Source organism: Ictidomys tridecemlineatus, chromosome 4 (assembly GCF_052094955.1).
Source record: "Ictidomys tridecemlineatus isolate mIctTri1 chromosome 4, mIctTri1.hap1, whole genome shotgun sequence".
Lineage (NCBI taxonomy): Eukaryota > Metazoa > Chordata > Mammalia > Rodentia > Sciuridae > Ictidomys > Ictidomys tridecemlineatus.
The window spans coordinates 100,438,604-100,454,548 of record NC_135480.1 but is presented as its reverse complement, the minus strand read 5'-3'; the positions used below and the strand labels follow the sequence as shown (position 1 = coordinate 100,454,548).

General features: G+C 37.2%; 1 protein-coding gene across 3 annotated transcripts in view; it reads left to right on the top strand.

Annotated features, from left to right (window-relative positions):
• Positions 1 to 15,945, top strand: part of Sik3 (SIK family kinase 3) — a 239,721-nt gene that overhangs the window by 189,229 nt on the left and 34,547 nt on the right. The window lies entirely within an intron of this gene.

Sequence of the window (15,945 nt, the reverse complement as noted above, 5' to 3'; positions counted from 1 at the left end):
GTTTTAAATGCTAAGGATAAAGCATGCTTTGCATCCTAGTCTTCTACTACTTCATTTCCTACTTCTATAATACTCGTCCTCCAGACTCTCATTAAAAAATGTTTTTTAAATGAGTGGGCAGTAGGGTAAGTAGCTTTTGGAAAAATTTAACATTGGAAACAGATAGCAGATACCCAGAATCTAGTTTTTTTCTCCATCTATATGCATATAAGAGAATATTTTAGAGATAATATAGAAAGTAGTGTACTTTGCTTAATCATCTGTTTTCATTTTAAGGAAGAACATATGTCGCCTGGGTTGGCAGCAAAGTATAAGCACATGGGAATTGCATTTTAGAATAAGTAGGTGAAACATGAACTAGATTTAACTTTAAGTTGCCTTAGAATGCATGACTTAGTAGTATATTAGACAATGACAAATTCTCTGAGAAAAATGAAATAGAAGAATGCAGGATGGTGGGTGGGAGGTCATTTGAAACGATATGGTGGGGAAAAGTAAATATTGAAAGAAGGTGAGGGCTTAAGCTACGACGTCTGAAGAAGAGAGTCCCTGGCTGAGGGATTTGCAGGTGCACTGGCCCCAGTGGAGGGAACATGCCTGAGTATTTGAGTAACAGGAAGCAGGTCTGTGTGCTCTAAAGGAAAGGGGGACAGCCAGGAGGCAGAAGAGACCAGAGAGGTAAGATGGAGCTGAATTTTACCATTTAGTTAAAGACTATGCTTTTTATTCTGAGTGAAATGCAAACAGTTGGTGGATTTTGACAGAGGAATGATGTAATCTGACCTGTTTTTTCCTTTAGATTGTATTATGAAATTTTTCAGACATAAAAAAAGTTGAAAGAATTTTACAGAGACTTTTTAAAAATATTTTTTTAGTTGTAGATGGACACAATATCTTTATTTATTTATTTATTTATTTATTTTGTGGTGCTGAGGATGGAACTCAGTGCCTCACAGTACAAGGCAAGCGCTCTGCCACTGAGCTATAGCCCCAGCCCAGCTACAGCCCCAGACCTACAGTGACCTTTTTATTTACTTCTTTATTCTGCAATGCTGCGGAGTGAATCAGGGCTCTGCACACACTAGGCAAATGCTGAATCCCTAAGCTATATCCCAACCCTTAGAGTGACTTTAAAAATATTATTGCTGTGGATGCTATATTTCTAGTAGGCCAAATGGTACAATGGCAGAAGGAAAGAGACCAATTAGAAGGAAACTTAAAATAATTCAGATGACAATTATTGGTGGCTAGTTCTGAGACTGTGGGAAAAAGATAACACATGGTCACCATTATATTATAATGTGATACAATAATACTATCCACCATTATAGTTTCATACAAAGTGGCAGGCACTGTTTTAGATGTACCAAGTTTGATGTGCCCGTTAGACATCTAAATTGAGATATTACATAGCAGTTAAATTTGGGAGAGTTGTAGGCTAGTATATTTGGGAATCATCAATGAATAGATGGTTTATAAGAGTGGCTAGTGAGGAAAGCCAAGGTCAGCTTGTCTTAAAAAAAGCCAAATGAAGATAATGGAGAAGGGACTGAGGAGCCATGGGGAGTGGTGCTGCCAAGTGAAGCAAGAGGACTGGAGCAAGTGTTGGATTTAGATGCGTGGAGGCTGTTGATCTCGAAGTAGTTTTGGTGGAGCTGTAGGAACAAAAGGCTCAGAGAAGAGGATGGAAGGGAATGGAGAAAGGAAGTAGTCATATTTCTCTCCAGTTTTAATAAAAAGGAAGAAGAGGTGTTCCAGGAGATTGCTCTGGCCAGGGTTATCAGTGATCTTGTCTTCAATCAACTGCCTGTCTTGAGTTTTATCTTACTGTCCTCCCAACAGTTTTTAGTGCTTCACCATTCCTTACCCTTTAAAATAGATTTTATATTTTAGAGTACTTTTAGATTCACACCAAAACTGAACAGAAGGTGTGGAGTTTCCATATACCCTTCTATGCCTACCCCCGACAGCTTCCCTTCAGTCAACATCTTCAAGTACTGTGGTACCTTTGTTACATCTGATGGACATACTCTGATGCAGAATTAGTGTCTATAGTCCATAGTGTACATTAGGGTTCATTGAATGTGGCATTTGCTGTGGGTTTTGACAAATGCATAATGACATGTGTTCACCAGTATAGTACCATACAGAATAGTTTTGCTGTCCTAAAAATCCTCTTGGCTCTGCCTATTCATCTCCCATTTCCCTCACCATCACTTATTATTTTATTGTCTCATTCTTTTATTGTCTCTTTTCCAGAATGCCACATATTTGGAAACATCACAGTATGTAGCAATTTCAGATTGGCTTCTTTCACTTGGAAACATGCACATTAGTTTCATCCATGTCTTTTTATGGCTAGATATCTCATTTCCTTTTAGTGCTGAATAATAGTTCAGTGTCTAGGTGAACCATAGTTCATCCTTTTACCTTGTTGCTTCCAAGTTTTGATAATTATGAATGAATTTGCTGTAACATCCTTGTGCAGGTTTTTGTAGGGACATAAATTTTCAGATCATTTGGGTAAATACCAAGGAGCTTGGTTATGGGGCCATATGGTATATGGTTAGTTCTGTGGTAATCTGACAAACTGTCTTCCAAAGTAGCTGTACCATTTTTCGGAGAATGAGAGTTCTTATTGTTTATATCCTCACCAGCTTTGGTGGTGTTATAATTTTGGATTTTGTCCACTCTGATAGATATATATTGATATCTCATTGTTTGGGGTTTGTTTTATTTTTGTTTGTTTTGTTTAGTCTTGCACATGCTAGGCAATTGCTCTATCATGCCCCCCCCCCACATCCTCTCTTTTATATTTCGAGACAGTCTTGCTAAGTTTCCCAGGCTCATCTTGACCTCGGTATCCTCCTGCCTCAGTCTCCCCCATTGATTCTTACTTGCCATCTGCCTGTCTTTGGTAAAGTGTCTCTTTAGGACTTTTGCCACTTTTTTTTTTTTTTTTTTAATAAATCTTGCTTTGTTGTCCATGTTGGCCTCAAACTTTTGGGCTCAAGTAATCCTTCTGCCTCAGCCCCCTGTGCAGCTGGGATTGCCCACTTTTTATATGGGTTTTTTACTTCATTTTTAAGTCAGTCTTTACCTTCTGAAACACTTTTTTCTCATTGCTTCCAAGTTGCCACATTCTCCAGCTGTGGGGTTCTTGACAAACATTGCAGAAATGACTTTAATTAGCTAATTTAACTTAGCTCTTAAGACAGATATTTATTTCAGAGAGCAAGGCACACATTTAAGGAAGAATGTGGGTCATCTCAAGAGTGAGAGATACTTTTAGGGTTCTCAGACTCTTCTTTTAAAGGAAACTTGGTCATGGTGTCTGCTGGTCACAGGAAAGTCTGTGGTGACCTGGTCATTCTCAGGTTCCTTAGGGTGACATGGTCTCCATTATCTGATCAGTAAATATAATTGGCACTTAACCTAAATTATAGGTTTCTTAAAACATAGTATCTCTTTTTGTTTTATTTATTACATAGGCTAATTAATAGTGCACAAAGTAATTTTTCTAAGTGAGTGAATTTATGGTAACTCTAAAATTTATAAATTTCCTAGAAATTTGGGAGTGACAGGCCTGGAAAAGAACTAATTTGGGGAGTGATGACAGGACTGGAAGGAGAGGTCTTTGGACCGCGAGCATGAGGCTGTTTTTTTTTTTTTTTTTTTTTTAGTTGTGGATAAACAATAACTGTATTTTATTTATTTACTTATTACGTGGTGCTTAGGACCAAAACCAGTACCTCACATGTGCAAGGCAAGTGTTCTACCATTGAGCCACAACCCCAGCCCTGTATAAGACTTTTAAAGTTCCATTTTCCTTGGTTTTTCTTTTGTTTCCTTCTTACTTTTATTTTTTTCTGTACTTCCTCAGTACAATCTCTCTTGCCTAAATTCAGCTCTGTGGATTTCTGGCTCTAGTCTTGTCCCTTTGTAATCCATTCTCCACATTGCTGCATGAGTAATCCTTTCAAAATACAAATATAAAAACAAAACATGCTGGACACCCACAAATCTGATCATACCATTTTCCAGCTTAAAACATTTCACTGCTTTACCATTGCCCTAATGTGCTAATATGTCTAAAGCACTGACTTTTAAACATTTTTACTATGGCCATAATAAAAACATATCTTCTCCGGTGACCTAGAACATACATATGTGAATACAAATGAACAAAAGTATTTTTTAAAAAGCAAAGTTTACTATTATTGTGTGCAGTACACTCTAGTATGTTTTATTCTATTCCATTAAAATATAGTGATTACAACTTGATGAACTGAGCTTATGACTGCTGCTTAAAAAACAGTGTCATGGAAATACTTCTCTGTGCTGGCTCCTACCTTTCTTTCTCTTCAATATCAGCTTCCATCTACAACCAGCCATCCCAATTGTCTTCTAGTTCTCTCAATATCATGTTCTCTGGAAGCAGCTTCCTCTGCCCCAAATACTTTTTTTTTCCTCAGTCCCATTTCATCCATTCCTGTATTGTAGAATCTAGAAGAAAGTAGATGGGCTAGAAGTAAGAACCAAGATATTTTTCTACTAATTATTCAGGCCCCTGAACTTTATCTTACCATAATACTTATCATACCTTATATTTTAATTCCTTTGTTGTTTGTCTTCCACACTAAACTTTAGAGTAAGGACAAACAAAATGTCTTTGTCACGGTTGTCTATAATCTAGCATAGTGTCTGGCATGTAGTAAGATTTATCTCTGTCAGAATGCAGCCCCAATTTCTCCTCAATGACTTTCATTTACATTTAAAATAAATTTCTGAAAGTCATTATTGTTTTAGCCTATAGGGCACAACTGATTGACCCTCCCCTCCTTGATTTCATTTCTCTGCTCTGCACTCCCTCTTTCTTTCTGGATTGGTTGAACCAGAGGTGCTGTACCACTAAGCTACATTCAACCCTTTGTATTTCCTGTTTTGAGCAAGGGTCTTGCTAGGTTGCCCAGGAAGGCCTTGAATTTTTGATACTCCTCCTGAGTAGCTGGAGTTACCAGTGTGCACTGCTGCACCCAGCTTGATCTCATTTTCTGTTGCTCTTCATCTAAGGTTTTGAACTCCAGTCACAGAGGCATCCTTGCTATTTCTCCGCCCTATAAGCACATACATTCCTGTTCCCTCAAATATTTTCTTGTCCTCTCAGAGGATCCTTTCCTGACTACCCCCGATGTTTTTTTCATATATATATTTAGCTATAGGTGGACATTGGACATGATATCTTTATTTCATTTTTTATATGGTGCTGAGGTTTGACCGACGTTTTTTTCTATAACTCTGCTTTTTCTTCAGAGCATTTGTCATGACCTAACAGTATATATTGTCTATTACCTCTGACCTCCAGTATCACTTGACTGTACTAAGCTTTTGTATTTTGTTGACTGCTAGGTTCTCAGAGTTTAGGATAGTGACTGAGTTCTAGTAGGTACTCATAAGTATTTATTAAATGAATGAATTAAAATGCACAGGTTTGTTAAAATGTTGACTACAAAAGCTCTTTCAGAGGGATATGCTTATTCAAATAGTAATATCAATAGTAGTATCAAAAAATTAGCCAGGTGTGGTGGAACACACCTGTAATCCCAGTGATTGGGGAGGCTGAGGTAGGAGGATCTTGAGTTTAAAGCTAGCCTCAGCAAAAGTGAGGTGCTGAGCAACTCAGTGAGATCTGTCTCTAAATAAAATACAAAATAGAGCTGGGGATGTGGCTCAGTGGTCAAGTGTCCCTGAGTTCAATTCCTGGTACCCCCCATATATATAGTATTTCTTTATAGAGTTTTAGAGTTTATCACATATTTTCTTATACTTGATCTAATTTGAGCAACATAACTATAGCATATATTATTTTATCATTTTGCCGATAAAGTTTAGGAAATTGAAGTTTAAAGAAATTAGTTGACTTCCCTAAGGCCACATAGGTAATAAGTAACTTAGTCATTACTTAAATTCAGTGTTTGTTCTGCTACACCACACTATTGCAAAAAAAGGGCAAGATAAATAAACCATTTCCTCTGCTTTTCCAATGTCCACAGTATTTCCTGTGAGCAACTTGAATCTCCTCTACTCTCCACCCCCACACCCTCAGATCATGGCAAAATATTCTTGCTGAAGCCTTAGCAGAGCTGGCTTTAGAGAGTGGATCCTGGTAAACAGCTAGCCATGCTGTCAACCTCACGGTCTATTAGTGCTTAGACATAAACCATATTACATTAAGTACTTAGAAAGAACTAATATTTATAATATAAGTTAGTGTGAAAGCTTAAAAACTCAAGAGAAAGCCCACCTGATTATCCTAAATGTAGTCACTCTTTTATCTCAGACAAGTAATTCCCTAACTGGGAACAAAAATTTTTGTTAAGATTAAGTAGAGAAAACAAACCAGTCTAGGAAATGAATTAACATTTTTATTTTGCTATATTACCATTATGATCTCTCCTGCCCCCGAATGTACATGCACTTGGTGTTGCCTTGAATCCTAGGACCCATCAGAAGGTACTGTCAAAAGGAGAGGAGAACATGAATTCCTAAGATTATTCATTCTTTTCTTAACTGAGATACTCTTCCAATACCATGAGGTTTCAAGTTCATGTGAAGGAAGCCCAGAGACTGCTGAGTCCTCTTCCTGTTAACAGTGACTGTTTCTGGGCATGGTTGTGCCTTGCTAGACTTGAGAGTTAATTCTTCTTGTGGAGGTAAGAGCCTGTCAGGTGTGCTGTCACTGTTCTACAGATTATGGGTTGAGGGAAGTCCTTAAGAACAAGATCTCTTCTTAAGTTGTTATCATAGACTTGAGCTGAATTTGTCCGTTTTTCTGCTAGAAACAAAGCTGGTATAGTTTTCTGAATTAACACTTGAGAGACAGGGAGGAAAGGCTATATCATCTAGCTGCTTCTATCCAAGTTAAATTCCAGAGTATCCAGCTATATGGGATACCATGCTCAACAATGGATATGGTTAATTCAAGAATTCTAAGCTTCTCTTTATTGTCAACAATGTGTGGAATGAAGTATCTTCTAAATTAGAAGTTTTTATGCCTGGTCTCATTTGTTTGACACAAGCTTCCTGTGGTAGGGGTCCTGAGACGTGCTAAAGATGTATGCTTTCAACTTAGAATGACAATGCTACAAATTTATAAGATGATTTATTGAAAGATGAATTGACTTCACACCACGTAGTCTTAAAATTATTTGGAGTTCTTCCTCCCTTCCCTGCTAGAATGTCAGCCCCTTGATAGCAGTACTGTTTTGCACATTAATACCTTACATAAAACTTTAAAAAGCCCCCAGTAGGGTATAAATTTGCAGTAAATATTTTTGAATAAAAAAACTAAATTACTACTGAGTCACTTATGTTAAATCACTTATGTTAAACTTTTGTATTATATGATTAAAGTGATAGGTAACTCACTTGGTTTTATGTGCTTTTGTTATTTGAGTTATTGTGTAGGTGATAAGGTCAAGTGACTTCTAGTTTTTAAAGATGTTTTGGCCTTCTGAAGAGTTGACTTTCTGTGTCTCATACAAAACAAAATCAGTCAGACTATTTTGGGGTTAAACTTATCAGAGCATCCCAGAAAGTATCCCTTAGGAAAATTCCCAAGCCAAATTATACAAGAATTATCTAGGTGGTATAAAGTCCATTCAGCCTTCAAGAAATCATCTTTAAATTTGTAGCACTGTCGTTATTACTTGAAAATGTACATTTTCCTGAGCTATCATAGAAGATGAGACAAATGTGCCTAACCACATGTGTCAGCAGATGCTTTTTTCTGACTCCCCCTCCCACCAGTGGAAGACAATAACTCAAATATTTTGGGTATCAAATTCATTCAGTAACAGCAGATTTTGAAAAATCCCTGGGATTCCTACTTATCAAAGCCTAGTTTGCCTTACTCTCCTAGCAACATAGTAAGATCATTTATTTAACTGAAGGAAAATTAATTTACAATGAAGAAAACTGCAGTGTTAGTGAGTGCATAGAAATCTCTTGTGGACAATATTTTTGAGTCCTTATTGATTAGACTTCATTGTGACTTAATTAGTTGTAATACTGCATAAGCATTTTATCACTGGGAATGCAAGACCCAGGCTTACATAATGGTTCTGACGGAGAATGTACCCTGCAGCTACTGCCAAAAAGCTTCCACTTACAAGCAAACAACTCTGCCCTGATCGGCTTACTCATCATGAACCACACAGCATCTTTCTTTGCTAATGCCACTTTGTATAGAGAGAATGGGGCAGGGGATTAAAGCAGCTCACCCACCCATGCCAACACACTAAGGGGCACAGAGCCCTCAGAGCAGTTCTTTCATACCTTTCAAGGTGTACTTCAGTGCCAGGGGGAAAATCATGTTGCCTTCATGTCAGTGAATGCAGAAAACAGGAGTGATGTCAGAAAAGAAGCTAGCGTAAAGCAGGTCTCCTGTAGCCATCCCTTTAACACCCACCTACCATTATAGAAAACCAGGGCCTAAGTGTTGATACTGCCCTATTTATTATTCATCTTTTCAGGCAAACTGTCTCCTTGCTATGGCAACCCTATGTAGAAAAACAGAGAAAGGAAGTTCTAAGTAGAAGGACTCCAGAGGTTTGGATAACAACATTTACTGAATACTTTCCATGTGCCAGGCACTGTTGCACTAACTACTTAAAGCTCAAAACAGTGCTATAGTGTAGGCTATTATGTAAAGTAGGCAATATGATGGGTCATTTGATGGACAAGAAAATTAGAACATGATAAGTTTAACTAACATGCCTAAGATCACACATCAAATAAGTGGCAGGGCTGAGATTTGAACAATGACAGTTTGACATCAGAAACCATCTAACCATCTTTGATTGTATTTTAGTTCTCACTAAATACATATCTGGCAAGTTATTCCAAGTATCAAGAGAGTCCTGGAATGGATATCTTTGTCTAAGTACATCTGGATAATCTATCAAAGGAAGTGCTAATTACTAGCAAATACTGAGTGTTGGACCCTGGAGTAAAACTGAGCTAGAATTTTATTCTACTATAATGATTGATGTTAGGACTCAGAAAAAAAACAAAACAAAACACTTTTACTGTAAGCAGCAAGTCTTGGTAAATGTGAAGCAAAATGGACAGGCTTCAGCACAGTAGTGTAGCAAACAAGCGTCTTTCCAGCTTGGACTGGATTTCAGTGTGGGCATCTCCAGCCTTAAGCAGGGTCTCTTGATTTCTGAGTCTTAATTATGGGAGCATCCCAACCTCCAAAAAAACCTGACTGACAATAAGGAAATTGAGGGCTGCAGGTACAACTTGGTGGTAGAGCATTAACTCCTAGTGTGTACCAGGTCCTGGGCTTGATCCCCAGCACCAAAAGAAAAAAAGAAGGAAACTTTTAAGAAATAGTTATTATTTTTCTAATAAATAGACATGTAGGTCAAACACTATTTTCTTCATAGTCTATCTTGTGTTGAAAGAACCCTCTCAACATCAGTGTATTGATTCCTAATACAAACTTTTCTTACTAACTGCATCTCTTGTTAGCTAAATTGTTCCAATCCATCTCCCTGTGGCCTCTATGTTCAGTCATCAGAAGTGTCTCACAAGATTTAAAGCTGTAAGGAACTATTTTTCTATTCCAGAATATTCTGATTACATTACAGAAACCAGTGACATATTTGTATTTATTTGAGGAGATTTGTATTTAATTCGAAGAACTCTCCTGTACAGCCTAAATGCTACTCCTCGCTGGCATACAGTTGGTAATTAATAAATGCTTATTGGTTGAAAAAAGAAGCAGAAAAAGGTCCTTGAAGAAGGTCCTTGACTTTAAAAAAAAAAAGAAAGAAAAATCAAGAATGCTACACTTTCTAATATGATCTCTATCTCACTGTTGGAATAGCATTTTAGAAATTTGCCAACATGTTCCAGTATGGGACTTCAATTTTTCTATCCAGAACAACTGAAAGCAAATGGTTTCAAAGCAACATTTTTCCCCTCTGTTTTCTTGTGTTAGAGGAACTAATCTCAGTGCTTATTTTTATTTATTTATTTATTTATTTTGAGAGAGAGAGAGAATTTTTTTAATATTTATTTTTTAGTTTTCAGCAGACACAACATCTTTGTTTGCATGTGGTGCTGAGGATTGAACCCGGGCCGCACGCATGCCAGGCAAGCGCGCTACCGCTTGAGCCACATCCCCAGCCCCAAAATTTAATTTATAAAGTAAAAGTATTCAGATTCTATAACACTTGCTTTTGATATATGCATTTACTTGTTTTTTTCCACAACATTATTGTTCTAGGAGTATCTAATGTTACAAAATTTCTTTGCAACAACAACAAACCCCCTGTATTTTGAATGATATATATTTAACATTTATGTAGACTGAATGTGTCTATAAACTGGCACAGTGTATGTTGTTTATACATACCAATGTCTTATTTGAAGACCATTTGTCTATTAAGTGTTTAGATTTTTAAAAAGTGACCATGGGAAATAGATTTCACCCTAGTTAGTAGCTGACAGTGAAAGAGTTCCCTTAGGCATATTAATAAAATGTAATTTTTAGAGCGCATTGCACAGGCAGAGTGAGGATTCCTAACTCTGGCCAGCTTCTTATCAAAAGAAGGTATTTGGCCAAAAACAAATAATCAAACAAAAATCCCACTATTTTTATTGATTTACCTTTAAATTATTTCCGTAGGGACCATGACATTGCAAGATGGTCACACTACTTTAGCCATGATTCTGAAAGTATCAGGATATTATGACATACTTTTATTTTCCTTTCACAAAGAAAAACATTATATTTTGTGTGTGGTTTTCCTTTTTGGAAAAGGTAGACAGAATTAAAAAGCAGCTGTGAGTCACAAGCATTTGTAAATTCAGACAATATGAAGTAAGGGGATAGACTCTTACTTGCCAAAGCCATCTGCTCTGTCCTGAGAGTGTCATTGCAGAGTATTCAGTCATGTTCTGTCTGCTGTGATACTATCAGTTCTTGCCCATTCCCCCTTTTGAGCTGGATAATGTGAATGAAAACAGAAGCAAGCAACATATTGCCTAGTACCCTTGGCTAAGGATAAGACTTTAATGCCATTTAACTGTTAACCATCTTAAGATGGTTAAGACTTTAATGCTATTTAACTGTTTACAATTTTTTTAATGAAGTTCTTCATTTTCCATGGAAACAGATGTTTTAGAAATTTAACAGCCAATTAATTTGTTTCCTCTTTGGATTTTGGGATTTAGAAAAATAGAGCCCTCTTTGAAACTTGAATTGCTCTAAAAGTAATTCATTGCTAAGAAAAAAACATTATTTAAAAATGTGCTAAAATTATCAAAAATAAAGAACTGTTGGGCCGACTTCTCTGGAATTACCTTTGAACTTACCTAGTATTGATAGGAAAGTGCTTGTGAGAAACTAGACTATATACTTTCTCTCACCACCTGTAGGAAGCATGAATTTCCTGAGTAATTATTTCTTCCTTGCATTCTTCCTTTGCCTTCTGGCATACAGATGGCTTCTGTTTCCACCAGCTCAAAGTAGCTTTATGTGGCCAAAAAGAATCTATGACTCAGTTCAGACCATTCCTCTGCCACAGAGCTGAAAATGATGGCTTTGCCATGTCCTATACATTAGCATTGCCTGAGGGGTTTAAGGCTTTCCCTCCTTCATAGGATCAGCCTAAAGATGTTGATAATCCAGTTCCCTAAATTTCTGCCTCAGCCTCTTCCTTGTCCGCAGTTGTTGACTGGGGATGAATGTTGTTGGTAGCCCTCTATCATAGTCTCCATTACCTGGCAATCGCCAGAGTATATGAAGTAAGGTTGCCCTCTGTTGTTTGGTTCTTACTAGTAAAATTACTAGTGGAATGACCCACACGCCCTTTGTTCTTATGTCTCTGCCTTCTCATTTCATCCAAATCGTTATTCCCCACACAAAGCTGTTTTCTAGCTAGTTCATAGTTTTCTGACCATCGATTGATTTAGCCCATTTGGTACTAAGTTAGCCTGTGAGTGATACCTATCGAGATTATATGCCGTTTGATATGTCAGAGGTGGGAATTAAACTGTTTTGATTTATTCTTATAAAAACATGCTACCTAGGGGCTGGGGTGTGGCTCAGCAGTAGAGTGCTCGCATACCATGTGCAAGGCCCTAGGTTCGATTCTCAGCACCACATAAAAACAAATAAACAAAATAGAGATATTGTGTCCAACTACAATTAAAAAAATAAATTTTAAAAAAATATGCTACCTAAAACACAAGTAATTAATGTATTTTAGGTACTATATAGGTTAAGAACTCTATGGAGTTCTGACTAGAATTTATATCCCGATTCTGCCTTTTATTATCTGATCAAGTTTTTCAACTCTGATTGTTAGTTTTTATGTCTATAAAATGCAAATAATAGTAATAGAGGTTGGTGTGTGAATTAACTTAAAGAGTTTAACACTCTATCATATAAGTGCTAAATAAATGTTAGTAATTTTGAATGATTTGCTCTAATCCTTCATTCCCTCCTTGCCTGTGTGTATTGTTTTCTGTGTATCGTTCACTCTTACTTTTTTAACATGCTAAAGGAACATTATGCTATAAGTCAAGTCCACAGGGTTTCTGAAAGAGATTTAGTTGCCAAGAATTGTTTAGGTTTCTTATATCATTGCTTCAGTGCAGCAGTTCTGCCCAAGTGCAGGCATCTCCTCAGGTGGTCACCCACTAACGTGAAGGGAAGATTATTCTGTATGACTTTAGAAAAGATCACTGAGAACGTACCCCTGTGGGAGACGTTAAAAACCATCCAGTTACCTTTTTGGCCCCATGTAGTGCCACATCTAAATCTTAAGTGAAACGATAGTTTTCTGGTTATTTCAGCTTAAAGTGTGAAGCATGCCTATATTCTTATGGATTTTAGGATATTGAAGTCATTAGGGCCTCTTCCATGTCAGCTATGTTGGTAGTCACTGAGGATGCACACCTCTGTAAGCCACAGGGACCACCCTTGAAGGATTCTTAGTCTTCCTCAGATCTGAGGTTAGGAGCCCTTCTAATGGCATCTCAAATGCCAATCTCAACATTTCTAGTGAATGTAAGCTTACTACTACTTCATAGGACAAATGGTTCCCTTGTCACAGTCCCGTGACTTGGAATTGGTGGTGGTGTGTCCAAGGAGTTCATCCTATCGACTTGTTTCTGGACTTACTTTTTTAAGTAAAATCTTACCCAGAACACTGATGTATAAAATAGGTAAAATCAGCTGTGCTACACGTGTGACCTTGCCTGCTGGACTGGCCCCTCCTCAGATCCTGATCATTAAAAAGATTCATCCTGGGCTGGGGTTGTAGCTCAGCGGTAGAGTGCTCACCTTGAATGTGGAAGGCACTGGGTTTTTCAGCACCATAGAGAAATAAAATAAAGTTATTGTGTCCATCTACAACTAAAAAAATATTTTTTAAAAAAAGATTCTTCCTATAGCAAAGCTGTGACTTCCTAATTATTCTAAATTCAAGCCCTTAGCACAGTACAAATCTACTTTGTTGTCATCTTTGTAAATGACCCTTCAGATATTGAAGGACACCCAGCATGCCCCTTCCTACCCACACCTTCTCTTCTCCAAGATAAATCAGCCTCGCTGCCTTCACCCTGTCTTCAGGTGGCATGTTTTCAAAGTTTAGTCAGGAAATTCTTTCTTAAGTTCCGTCTTTTCCTACCTTAGAAACTTGAGGCAGAGTTTCTGTGAAACTGTCTTAGGTGAACTTAAAGTTGGTTTTTAATCCCTTACCATCTTCAATATTTTTGTCCCTCCTCAAGCCAAATACTTTCAACTTCTTTGAGAGATTTATTATCAAAGACAAAAAGAAAAAAAGATGTTTCCTTCTTAGCTGGAGTCACGCTGAAAATCTTCATTCCCATTTTAGGACCCTGCCCATTACAGGAGCTCGCTCTCCTCACAGTCATCATGCCTGTCAGCACAGCAGGGCTCGCCTGCTCTGGGCATCCTCTAGTTAACGTTATGTTGGCGTATCAAGTTTCATGGGCCCACAGTGATTTTCACTGCAGAGACCGCTTGGCGTCTCGCACAGAGCAGATGAAAGCAGCCTCCGAAGGGAAGCTGCTTTTCTGGCACACACAAGCAGAGCAGCATATTCCTGCATTGCCCAGAGTACTTCAGTTTCATTCAGCATCAAAGGCTCTGGCCTTTGGGAGGGAACAAGTGATGGGACCATTTTAGACATTAAAATAGAGTACTTGTTGGCATCTGAAAAGCTGATGTTTAACACCCTTTGATCTGAGGACCCATCATCTTTGCACTCTTTCAAATTGACTATCCTGTGGTTGGCTGTGTTTTTAGGTTCAGGAACATTTATTCTCTTCATTTTCATCCTCTTTCCATAGTTTATGTAGAACAGTATATTCAAATCTTCTTTAATAATTTCATGAGCTGTATAACACAGAGAAAGTACGAATTGATGATGCTACTCAAACATTCTGCATTTTGTCATATTTTACCATCTGTGCAGCAGATGAGAAGTGTTAGATTTTGTTCCTTTGGATATTATGTAGGGCAGACAAGATAAAAGCTTTTGTCCTTGAGGCATTGGCATCGTAACCAGCAGTTCTTGCTCTGGGACCTGTAGACATTTAGGGAAACTATGGCAAGCTTCTTTAACATTTTGAACAGTGAAAAATTACATGATGGTTTCTGTGTATAATTTCTTGGGCAGAATTTTCTGGACATTTTCAAAGGTATCCAAGCCAAATAATGATTAAGGACAACTAAATAGAGGTTTCAAGGTCCTCAAATTGAATGAGATATATAGATAGATAAATAGAAAGATAGATAGATTGATTTTCATTAGGACTTGTTGTGGCAGTTTTTTGTTTTGCTTTGTTTTTAAGGAAATCGCCTTGAAAAAAAATAAAATCCCTGTTTTAACTCAAGCTTGTATCCGAATGTCATTTGGCCTTGGTCATCTCATTTTAAGCACTAGTGTGTGTGGAGATCAAAGGAAAACAAACGAGTGCCATCTAGAGGCCTTGACAACAACTTCCCAACTTTCAAAGAAGGCCTGGCCTTCTCCCTATGGAGGGGTCGTTAGCTTTAGCAACTTTCTAAATTAAGGACATTTTTTTCCTTTATGTAATTACAGACCATAGACATATCTGTCGGTGAAGCTACAGTTGTGCGATCTAGCCTTGCTACTCTGAAAACATAATTTTAATGAAGCTTAACATTTTAGATGACATTTACTCTTGTTTTAGAGGGATGCAGAAACTGTAGTCTTTTGGATCTCTACATGTGAATGTACTTTTAATCATACCACAAGAACAAATTGGTACCTGATATAAAGTAATTTTGATTTAGGAACTTCTTTGTATTTTAAAGCTAGAGGATATTTAAAATTAAGAGTGGTATAGTATGGTATTTGCCAAATGCTGTGGAAATTGCAGAGTTGAATGTTCCCTGGAAAAATAGATCAACCAGAATTTATATCAACTTAAAAATGTATAACACAGTAATCAGGAGCACAGCTTCACATTACTTTACAAAATTGAGTACATTAACTTTTCAAAATCATGTTTCTTCTTTATTTATAGATGGGGCTAATGAGAGTGTCTGATATAAGGTTGTTGTAAAGATTCAGTGAAATATAAAACATTTCCACAAATGAAGTCTTATTTGATTAGGGTCAGAATTAAATACAATAAATACTTATTTGTGTATTTAGTAGATATTTATTCAACTCTCTAGTAAGTGTAATAACCATTTTTGGTATTGGAGATTCAGTATGGCCATGGCAGTGAAAATGACTTATATTGTGGTAGGAGAGACATAAACAAGTAAATATATAAATAAGACAAGTTCACAAATCATTCGTGTGAAGAAAATTCATGAAATGTAATAAAGAGTGACTGGCAGCCTGCTTTAGAGTAGGTGGTAAGGGA